At 39.7% G+C, this 1,854-nt stretch overlaps 1 pseudogene; it reads left to right on the forward strand.

Annotated features, from left to right (window-relative positions):
• Window positions 1-673: 673 nt before the first annotated feature.
• LOC129399727 (high mobility group protein B1-like) lies at window positions 674-1,291 on the forward strand (annotated as a pseudogene).
• Window positions 1,292-1,854: the final 563 nt, after the last annotated feature.

A 1,854-nucleotide genomic window follows, 5' to 3' on the forward strand; every position in this document is an offset into this window, starting at 1 on the left:
TGTCACTTAATCCTGAAAGTTTGGATAAAAGAACAGAGTCAGCCAGACATAATGTGATGACACAATATGGAAATTTAAAAGCTAGCCTGGGTCTCTTATGATGTGGCAGTTGGATTCCAGGAAGATGAAAGCAGATGCTGTCACTCTGTTTGAACGCCCAGACTCATATACCCCATAGTATCACTTGTACTTTATTCCAGTGATCAAAGCAAATCACAGACCAATGTGGATTTAAGGGCTTGTGGGAAGACAAACTCCAGCACTTGTTGAGAGGACTGGCAAACAGTTTGTGACCATCTTTAATATAGCATAGGGCCTGAAGAATGCCTGGGTCTTTGAATAAGTGATTGTTTCATTGTAAGAAAATGTGCATTGCCATATATTGAGCTTCACGGAGACATTGCTGGGGCAAGTGAGAGCCAAACAAACACTGGGAGACTCAATGCCTTGCTGAGAAAAAGTGATTCAACGTGGGCAAAAAAAGGATCCTAAGCGTGCCAGAAGCAAAATGTCATCCTTTGCAACCTATTTTTCTCTCTTTTTTAGTCTTTGGACCACACCCAGTGGTACTCAGGGCTCCCTCCTGGCTCTGAACTCCGACATCATTCCTGGTGGGCTCACAGGACCATATGGAGTGCCAGGGATTAAACTGTGTTGGCTGCATGCAAGGTAAATGTCCTGCTGCTGTAGTATCTATCAGGCCAAGTCATCCTATGCACCCTTTGTGCAAATCTTCTGGGAGGAGCACAAGAAGAAGCCAGAGGCTTCCATCACCTTCATTTTCTAAGGAGTGCTCTAAGAAGTAGAAGATCATGTCTGCTAAAGAGAAAGGAAAATATGAAGACATGGCAAAGGTCAATAAGGGCCATTATGAAAGAGAAATGAAAACCTATAAGCCTTCCTAAAGGGACAACAGCAAAGGAGGTCAGTGATTCTAATGCACCCAAGTGAACTCCTTCAGCCTTTTTTCTTGTTTTGTTCTGAGTATCATCCAAAAGTCAAGGGAGAGCATCATGGCCAGTCTATTGGTGACATCGCAAATAAATTGGAAGTGATGTGGATCAACACTGCTGCAGGTGACAAGCAGCATTATGAAAAGAAGGTTGCTATGCTGAAGAGAAAATATGAAGAATGTACTGCTGCATACTGAGTTAAAGGAAAGCCTGGTGTGTCCAAAAAGGAAGTTGTTGAAGCTGAAAAAAAGCAAGAATAAGGAATAGAATTAGTGCAGGAAGATGAAGAAGATGAGAAAGAAGAGGGAGAGGAAAATGCTAATGAAAATGCTAGTTAGTACTATCACATTATTTTTTTCTTTTCCATGAAACATTCAAACTCCCTATATACAGCTCACTCCTTATAAAGAAAAAAACATGAAATATCGGGCTGTGTAAAACTTGTTTTTTAAACTGTCCAGTGTTTTTTGTAGAGTTAACACAATACCAAGTGTGTCTTTAGATAGTTCTGACCTGCGGGATTTTTGCTAGCCACTAATCTTGTCTAGTAGAGTGTGGAGGTGGTAAATTGGCATGGAAATTTAAAGCAGTTTCTTGGTGCACAGAACAAATTAGTTATCTATGGGGATGGAAGTTTTTTCATCTTTGGTTGTCTCTGATGCAGCTTATAGAAAATAATTGTTCTGTTAATTCTGTCATTGCAAAAGAAAAAGAAAAAAGAAAAACTGTTGCAGCTGATTTGTTAACACACTGAATGCTTCTAAGTAACACAATTCTTTTATCAAAAAAATAAATAAACTGTAGTTTCCTGAAAGATAGAGCCTCCATTCCCAATATTGAAGAATATTAATAGTGGGCTCCACTTTTTACATTCTTACGCCAGCTGTGCATGCTTCATAAG

This window comes from Sorex araneus, chromosome X (genome assembly GCF_027595985.1).
Source record: "Sorex araneus isolate mSorAra2 chromosome X, mSorAra2.pri, whole genome shotgun sequence".
NCBI lineage: Eukaryota > Metazoa > Chordata > Mammalia > Eulipotyphla > Soricidae > Sorex > Sorex araneus.